The sequence below is a fragment of the Mixophyes fleayi genome, chromosome 3, assembly GCF_038048845.1.
Source record: "Mixophyes fleayi isolate aMixFle1 chromosome 3, aMixFle1.hap1, whole genome shotgun sequence".
Lineage (NCBI taxonomy): Eukaryota > Metazoa > Chordata > Amphibia > Anura > Limnodynastidae > Mixophyes > Mixophyes fleayi.
In genome coordinates, this window is record NC_134404.1 from 23,848,078 (window position 1) to 23,857,584 (window position 9,507).

General features: G+C 39.7%; 1 long non-coding RNA gene across 1 annotated transcript; it reads right to left on the reverse strand.

Annotated features, from left to right (window-relative positions):
• Positions 1-1,273: 1,273 nt before the first annotated feature.
• On the reverse strand, positions 1,274-8,317 carry LOC142143402 (uncharacterized). Its single transcript, XR_012689520.1, has 2 exons — positions 7,867-8,317; positions 1,274-1,958 (listed from the first exon to the last, which is right to left on the reverse strand). It is a non-coding gene; the product is annotated as an uncharacterized LOC142143402 (long non-coding RNA).
• Between the last annotated feature and the right edge of the window lie 1,190 nt (positions 8,318-9,507).

The following is a 9,507-nucleotide window of genomic DNA, read 5'->3' on the forward strand; positions in this document are numbered from 1 at the left end:
GTTCAACAATTATGTGAGATCAAACCTTCTAAATCCCACAGGATTTGAATCCTCCAATGTTCATGGCAATAAATCATTGTTAACCTTATGACAACTGTCTTTTTCTTCTCAGCTCAAGTAGTGCGGTTATTGTCCCATAAGAGGAGGCAAGACTGGAATTTTAATAATATTATATTACAAAATGTTATTACATTAAAATATTCTATGTTCTTTATGCAGAAGCTCAACTTAAAAAAAACAAAAAACATCTGTAGATGGGCATTCGCTCTAATGCTTCCTCTTCTGTTTGCAGCCAGCGATTAATTTTATAATTACAAATACAGTTCTATCTGTCCTGTAGTAAATTATGGCTAAAGGTTCCAAACATCCTGGAACCGGTTATGTTAATGTCCCACTTACCCACTTATATGCCAAGCAGACGTCTGGATATCTGTATACCCTACAGCAGTGGATCCCAAACTGTGCGCCTAGGCTCCCTGGGGTGCCTCTGCAATCTCACAGGGGTGCCTCAGCCAGGGCCAGTGGTGAGCAAGGCGGGGAGCTACTTGGTAATTATTTTGGGTTAGGGGTGCCTTGAAAATATTATGGAGACCCTAAGGGTGCCTCGAACTGAAAAAGTTTGAGATCCACTGCCGTATGGCTTACAGAGGCGAAATATCTTGGGAAGGCAAAACTTAGTTGGCGCCACAAATCCCAACATGTCTGTCCCCACCAGCAGGAGAAGGGGGCATGGTCATGGCACACTTGGGGTGTGGCCACATCGCGATAGGGGTGGTGTGACAGCCCCCGTGAGTGCTGTCCATTTCATACCTTCCTTCTCCAAATATTCCCACCTACGGGACAATCAGAGCCCTAAAATTGGGTCTATCCTCCTGAAATCAGGACAGTTGTAAGGTATGGTGGTATATTTACAAAATACCTGGCTGCCCCTCACCTGTGGAGGGCAGGTATGAAAGGAAGAGCTGATGTAACATGTATGATAATGCTAATTTTGTTATCATGCCCTGTTGACTTGTGTTCACAGAGGTGGGCAGGGCGTCATTACAGGATATCCCCCCCCACCTTGCAGACAGGTACGTTTCCTGGCTGGAGAATTACCTGTTCTCTCGGGAGTCTCCCCCTAATTCAGGAGAGTAAACAACTATAATTTATATTATATAACATTACATACTCCAACACACAATCACAGGTGGCTTCGCTGTAATTTGAACCCCTTGCAATATGATACATAACAATCCTGCATACCTTGCAGTCACCAATATGGAAACATACATAATATTAAATTTATTTATTGCACAGTATTAAAAACACGTCATCATTTATTCCAAAACATATATAAAACACAGGAATCATAAATGGAAATTAAATAAGATCGTTATATTATACTTGAACAGATATGTCATCAGTTTCATGGTGATATTTTGCATAGGCGTAAAGCGTATAAGTCATACTTACAGAAGGTGGTTCTGCTATAGACCATACGGCATAATGTAGAAGAGGAGTTCAATACCAACATTTAATAAAGCTTCCAAGGACAATTACTTGTTAAGCATACAAGTCTGTAGTTGTCAGTTCAATCTCAGCTGAGTTTGGGGCACTGCAGTCCCCATTTTAACATTTCAACCTGATTTTTATTGTATTTTAAAAAATCTTCTTTATTAGCTAATGACTTATATATTCCATGTTTAGCTACTTAACTATCTCAGTGGATTTGTAAATAAAGTTGCATGCATATAAAAGGACAAACACAAATCACGTTCGGACATCCTGTCTCGTCCTGTAGCGGCACCTTGGTCAGAGGCGGGAGTGTTCAGCACTGCCATAGCTGGTTGAAGGGGACCAAACCTCCAGGGAATTCGGACTTGGTTCCGTTTGACCAGCCATAGCAGTCTGCAGACCACACCCAATAACTTCCCAACTTCTTCTTTAAAGTCCTCTGTCCGTGCATGTTACTGAACCTGGAAGACAAGGCGAGACAGTTAATTCAGTATACAAAATGATATTCAAAGTTCACATGTATAAGGCAAAACAGATGAGTGTTATACACAAGGGGCTGAGGGCTGGGGGACAGGGGGGAATAAGCCCTCCGGGTCAGTCCCATAGTGGACAACTTTGAGCTGGGTCACTGGGCTACCCAAATTTTTTTCCCTTTAAAATATTCCTAATAGGTTGCTGAGCCAAGTCTTGCCCTCCAGACTAATTTTGCCATCCAGCCCCTGTTATACACATACCTCTCGAAAAGTCGAAATCCTTAATTGCGGCATAACCACGCCCCCTCCGAGAAGAGTGTGACTGTTTTATGCTAGGGGTGTAACCCATCGCTAGAGAGGGTCTCGATCGGCACCTATTCACCATCGCAGGGGTGGGGGGGGGGGGCGCAGGACAGCCCCCTTAAATTTGGACTGTCCCACCCAAATTGGGACAGTTGAGAGGTATGTATACAGCAACTGGCTAAAGGTACATTATGCAAGAACATTATGTTTAGTTTTGAGCAACATTTCATTGTGCATAAACATGGGTACTCCCATTGCCTAATGTTGATCCACTAGAGTGTTTGGGGGGAGGTGTTGCAAAAATGAAAGTGCAATTCAAACATCTTTTATTGTACTGTACAAATTAGTTCACAGACTAAACCAGGGTAGGACTCATTATTCATATTATTTGTGTGCTTGGCATATCTCAAAAAATGTCATGTGATAGTTGAAAAAAAGTCCCCATAAAAATATTGTAGAACGTTTACATTTGGAACCCCGATATCCACAGAATCCTGAGTTTGCCTCTGGTGTATGATGAAATATTGATATGTTCCACCTACCATTCATTCTAATAAATAAAGATATTATGGGGAAACAAACTTTCTGAGGAGAGTGAGGCTACAGATGTAATCATCGTATGTCTGCACAATGTACAAACCATCAGCCTGTAAAGTGCTAAGTGAGAAGTAATGGGAGCCCGCGGTATGTCTCATCCTGTGACCAATGAGGTCACAGGACTATGCAGAAGACGGACATCCTATCTCAGGCCATGAGAGACTAGCATCAGATCTGGTGCTAGTTAGGGGATCATGTACTACTGAGATTTCACTGGACTTTTCTTATTTTTAATTATTATGTTTCTGTTGAATAAAATATGTATCCTTATAATGTATGGATTTTAATCAGAATGATTCAGTCCACAATGGCTGTCAACAGGGGCGGAACAGTGCATTGGCAGGCCTAATAGCATAATTTAGGTTGCGGACCAGGGTGGAGGTGTACCTAACAGTCACTCCCCTTTTGTTACACCCCTGGTTGGCATGAATACAATACTTAGGGATATATTTACTAAACTGCGGGTTTAGTAGAATGTACTAAATAAATGATAGCTAGAATCTGATTGGTTGCTATAGGCAACATCTCCACTTTTTCAAATCAGCAGTTTATTAAATATACCGCTTAATATTTTGGAAAAACATAGGAGTTATTTTCAAACCTTCCATCATTTTTCCAGCCAACGGTATTCATGGAACCTGGGCTGAATCAAAACATCAGGTCTTGATGAAAGGATATTATTATTTTTTTTTAAACAAAGCCACACTCCCCAGCGACTGGTAAAATTTTGGGGGTTCCATCCTTACAACCCCTATTTTTTAAAGGATGCCCACCTCCACAGGAACTCCTCTTCCACTATTTTCCATGCTGACACTTGGAGAATTTAACTTCCGAACGAGGTCAACGTGATCCTCTCCAAAACAAAATACTCCAAGTACCATGGCCTGGAAGAGAGTGGATACAGGGTGATCATGGGGGTAAATATCTAAAGGATTACAGAGTACCAGGAGTGGGAAACTGGTGGCTTTACCAGTTGGGGGAGGGGGCTTTGATTAACAAAAAAATTCAGCAAGATATGTTCTAAATTTAATCTCCCTATGTTTTGGCACTGAAGACATACTTATCAACGCGTTTTACCATTATTTTATTTTAGCATTGATACTCAACCCCTTAGATGTATAGGGTGAAGAGAAAAAAAGACCTATCGCTCCCCACCAGTAATGGGGGATTCACCCTTTGATAAATAGAAGCCTTAGTCATTGACTAGACCTATTCTTAAACACCACTAGTCACAGCAACCCTTACAGACTGTACTAAGCAAACCAACAAATAGTAAAGATTAGAAGTATAGTAACAAACCAACATAGATTTCCTTTAACACAACAAGCTGTCCAAAGCTAGAACTCAAAAGCGACCTATGCGGATTTAATTAAACAGGGTTTGATTCTGTAGGATAGGAAAGAGTAGCTGACATTGGTGCGAAGTGGACAGATTTAGAACACATGTGGTGTAGATGACACATAACATTCCCAATTTCCCCGACAGGCAGCTTCCCCAATCCCTAGCAGATCCCACTAGTGTCGTGTATAGGAGATATCAGTGGGAAGTACGCACCTGTCAATCAGTAGCAAGCAAAGCTTCTGATTGACAGGTCCACTAGCCTAGAGATATTGCACAATGTCAAGTGACCTTCGCAAGTGAACCATTAATGAAAGCCCAGGAGAGCACTCAGGCCACACATTCCAAGTAGGACTAAGGAGATCATGTTTGGGTATTATAGCTCTACAGACATGGAGGACAGCTGGGAGCCCGACCTTTAAATACGTACACACTGACACACCAGCTATTTCCTACATCACGCACGCTGAGATCAGTGTACACCACTCACAGTCAAATAATCATTAGGACATTTTATATGTATATCTCCACATTGCCAAAAACAGAGACGTGTCCGACTAGCCTGTGGGTTATTTATGGCACAAAATGTCATCTTCAATACCGTAGTGACTGTCAGAACCAAAGATTGCAGTTCAGGACATAAGTCTTATGTCAGTGGCTTTCAGCAAGGTTTTTTATAACCTACATAACTGAATAATTGAAAAGCCATATATTGCAGATCACTAAGTGATCCTTCAGTGCTTAAATACCCAATTAAATTCACTGCTCCATAGTATTAATAATATACATACTGTTTCCAAAGGTCAAATTTATTGAAAACTCATGTGCGCAGTGCCAAGGTAATTTTTATATAACAATTTCACATGCTTTAGAGGCAGTCGGAGCATTATGGGAAATGTAGTTTGGTAACTGCTGGATGTATTTGAATTTTGTACAACAACTCTCTCACAAACAATGACACTTAAATGCCTCCTTATAGTTTCACCTGGTCTTCACTGTCACCTGTTTCGAAAATAAATGACCTTGCCAAAGCAATCGTTCCATCGTTGCTAGACAAATGCAGGGTGAGTATCGCAAACCGGTTACTGGCAAAGTAGCGGCACACATTGAGTTATATGTTGAATAGCTGGAAGGGTTAATCCAAACGGCAGCAGATCTCATTGAAACCACACACTTCCTTACATTCCATAGCCGTGTAATAACCATATGGGCATATAAAGAAGTATGTTATCTCGAGTGAGAAAAAGGACGCCTTTGTCTGAAATCCCCCCCAATGAACCCTTCCAGACGCTGTTGGCCGTGTGCCTGGCCCACTTCTCACTGTCAAACATAACCCGGTATGATAAAAGGACACACAATATAACATGTAAGTGTTAAAAAATAGGCTGTATAAGCACAATGCAGCGGAATTAGTGGCTGTATACAAATAAATAAATAAATAAATAAATGACGATATATTAACTTGAAGCAATAGGACTTGTACACACAGGAGAGCAGGAAGGTGATTTGACCTTTGCATTAAATGTATTGTTATTACCATTTAGTCATGTGATAATGTTCTGCTACTGTTTTCCCACTTATTTTATGACAACATGAACTGATTGAGGTCAGTGATTCCATTGGAAAGCATGCTCTAACAGAGATTTTCTTTATCTCCCCCAGGATCCACAAAGCATGTTTTCCAGATCTCCTCTGTTGAGCAGAGGTGTGTTAATGCGGTTGTCCTCTTCCCTTTCGATAGTGTCATCACTGAATTAATGCTTCAGTGGGACGGGGGGGGGGGGGGCGGGCACCCCAGGGCCTACTCTTATTTCTTTGCAAATAAGTTGGCTCACTGCGGCAGAGACGTCTGGGTGGGAACCTTAAACCTGCCTGGGCTGGAGGCGTGTGAGTCACGCCGCTTCTGATTGGACAGGAGCCGTGGCCATTCCAAACACATGTAATGTTAAAAAGCAACTGTCCATAACATGCTACTCATGGATGTATTGCTCCAGCATCAGAAGTGCGGGAAAGAAGTAAGAGAAGAAGGTCCAAGAGCGGTGGTGGAACCCACTGATGTGCTAATTTGGGCGTGCTATTAAAAAAGCGGATGAGCCATTGGATTAATAAACCAGTTGATACGATCTGGTTAATGGACACAAGTTCATACCTAGACATCAACTTGACTTATTTTCTAAAGGCGTTAGAGAATATGTCAGTTCGCTGACTTCCTATCTAATTTAATCTGGGCTGAGATAGTTGTAAAATAAGCCTATTAGATAAATTAAGTAACTGAGCCCAGGTTAACTAACTCAGAAAGTCAATGATAACTACGGGAGCAGACAAACAGCCCCTGAATAAAATGGATCAGGCTACAATCTCAGAGTAAAGCATAAGGATGAATTATCTCTATTTACAGGGCAGGTGGATCACGATAAGCTTGGTAAGTGCTGTTCTAGAGATTGGACATTGGTGCAAGAGCACTAGGCTGTTTGTTTGCAGTGAGAGCCTTCTTGCAAACTCTATAGGACAGGATAAGAACTGAGAAGATTGTTCTCTTTTGAGCAAGACTTAGCCATTTAGCTGTCATGTGACACGACCACATGTCCAGACATGACATTAAGGTTATAGCTAGGACCAACCTGCAAACTGACAACACATTAATCCTGAAGCACGGCATTAACACATAAAGCACTTGGCAGTGCTGCTTCTATAAACGAATTGCAAACAAATATGGTTTATAGGAAGAGTTTCTATACAGTGCAATAATTTGCAGTTATTGAAATCAAATATTTTTTAATGTGAGAGGTACAGTGGGAGACAAGTCTTGTAAAAACATAATAGATATTTGTGGTTAGAATGTTTTTTGGCTATATTAAAGCATCTAATTAAAGATCAAAATGTAAAAAAAAAATGAAGGGCAATAGGTTTAATTTAATAACAGAGCAATGCGCAGAGAGGTGAGATGGCTCCTTTTAATTATTCAGATGGCAGCTTTCAGTTTGTAGCCTGCGCAAGAAAAGTGGCAGCTATAATCTGATTGCTTGCTGTGTGCTACAGTGCATTAGTACACAGGTTGTTACATACAATCAATAGTTAAAATGGTATGAATACATCAAGCTGCTACACTGATGATTGTAGTGGGATATAGATATATATATATATATTGTTAGATATGGAATAAAAAGTAAGTATTTTAAATACTGACAAAATATTAAACAGAAGATGTTACAGTGTATATTTGTACATTATTTGGTATTCAGCTACATAATATCAAAGTTAAAAAACTCCAGATACTTTGTAGCTGTTTTTATACACTGTGTGTTGTTTTTTTTTTTACAGATAATCTGTTCTGTATATTTTTGCGACATGATCCAAAAGCGGCAATGCAGTTTCACCTAGAAATAAGACACATTATGCTAATCAACAGCACTTCCCTGCCCAATTACTGAGATTCCCATTGAACGAAATATATAATACTCAAGACGTGACTGATGCGACTGACAGCTCCCAGCATATTCCCACTTTGCATATGAAAAATAAACTTCAGTTATTGTGCAGTGATACTATATAGTAATGCAATATGCTGAAAATATCTCCCAAACAACATGAAAAAATGGCAAATATTAGTCTGTAAATTACAGGATAGAGGTAAAACATATCTTACGCACATAATTACCTGTATAACGACAGTCCAAAATTCTGCCTCTGCTTCCCAGGCTCTGCTTGGCACGTATTCTGGGTGTCACTCAAACTTGAGTGACTGATGCCTAAAGGATGGCCATCTATCCTTTTCTATTCTATTCTGAGGCTATAGCAAATCTCTTCCCTAGCAAATACACAAGCTTTCCTGGCAGATAAGACTTTGAGTGTATTAAAACAATACCTGCAAATTAAAATCTGTAGAGGGCGAAAACAACAAAAAAAATAAAACAAATAAAAACAAAACTAAAAAAAAATTAAATAAAAAATAAAAAAAAAACTTTGACAGTCTTAGTTTAGATTTTCAGCCGATAAAATAAGTGCTATAGGGTCTTTTTCTGGCTCTTGCTACTGAATCAGGTTCCAGAATGGGACAGTGTCTAGTCAAGTCACTAGCCCTCCTGCTTGCTTCCTCTGACCTGCTGTCCTGCGTTATGCCCCTGTAAGGCCCTGCATCCCCCCTTTTGTATTACTTTCTGGCCCCCCCAAGCCTGGCCTCACACCTGTCTGTGTCGCTTAGAGTCCTAGTCCGTTCTCGTGCCTCCTGTCCATCTCAATCACGGCCTTGACAAGCCAGCGAGAGCTGAAAAATGACACCTCCTCAGCTGTCTCGCTGTGTGACCGAACATCCCTCACTGCTCGCCTTTTTCAGACGGAGAGGTGCAACTCAGCTTTTGCCATTTATAGAAAAAAGAAAAGGGTGCGCGGGAAGAGAGTTTAAATTAAAAAAGTAAATAATATTTCTGCTTGTCTTACAACTTGCGGAAAACAAAAACAAGGTGCAGCTAAATTGTTCGGTCAAAGGATTAGGCATAAAAAAAGGAATCTAATGACATTTAAGAAAAAAAATAAGAACATTCAGGTTTAATTCATCTTCTACAACAAACAGCTGTTTTTAAAAACATACGTGGGTTCTGTAAGTAAAAACGTCATAAATAAATATGCTGATACATCATATATAGCATAATTATATTTTAATAAGTTCAACAATGCTGAAAAATTAACATGTCTTAGATATTGAGTTCAATGGTAACTATATATGAATATTTATTTATTTATTATTATTATTCTTCCTATTATTATTATTATTATTATTATTATTATTATTCCTATTATCATTATTATTATTATTATTATTATTATTATTATTATTAGTAGTAGTAGTAGTAGTAGTAGTATTCCTATTATCATTATTATTATTATTATTTTTATTATTATTATTATTATTATTATTATTATTATTATTCCTATTATCATTAATATTATTATTACTGTTGTTGTTTACTTATTTTATATACAACACTGTGCAGAGAATATTACCTTATTCATATTAGTTCCAGTTAGGACTCTGCCCACCCCCATCTCAATACATACTTTCAGGCTTCGAAGCGGGCCGACATCAAAGCCCAGCACCGCACTCCCAACCCATTTTCTCCATAGATTAGCAGCACGAGTAAGAAAGCCCCAGGTGCTTCCCCTCGATGTTGGTGGCCGGCGCATAGTGTGGGGGGCGCCGCAGTGAAAATAAAGATGGCCTAGCTCCACCTAGTGGTGGTGTGGGACCTGGTTGTTCTTTTAATAAAATGTGTGGATGAAGGGGGCTTTTAAAAGGTTGTAC